This window comes from Pogona vitticeps, chromosome 1 (assembly GCF_051106095.1).
Source record: "Pogona vitticeps strain Pit_001003342236 chromosome 1, PviZW2.1, whole genome shotgun sequence".
Classification (NCBI taxonomy): domain Eukaryota; kingdom Metazoa; phylum Chordata; class Lepidosauria; order Squamata; family Agamidae; genus Pogona; species Pogona vitticeps.
This window is the reverse complement of record NC_135783.1, coordinates 24,770,087-24,770,370: the sequence shown is the minus strand read 5'-3', so window position 1 is coordinate 24,770,370 and position 284 is coordinate 24,770,087.

Sequence of the window (284 nt, the reverse complement as noted above, 5' to 3'; positions counted from 1 at the left end):
ACAAATATCATACTAAAAACATACGCAATACTAAATGTAAAAGTACAGTGGTGCCTCGCTTAACGAGTGCACCGTATAGCGATGTTTCCGTATAGCGATCCCTTTTTCGGTTTAATGCGTTTCAATACGTTTCCCCTACCCGCTTAGCGATGATTCCGTATAGCGAAGGTTAATCCGGAACGGATTAACCTCGCTATACGGGGCACCACTGTATAGAGTTTCACAGAAAAAAAATAGCTACAACTTCTATAGTCCACCTCTTTCTCATTAACTGGCACTTACAG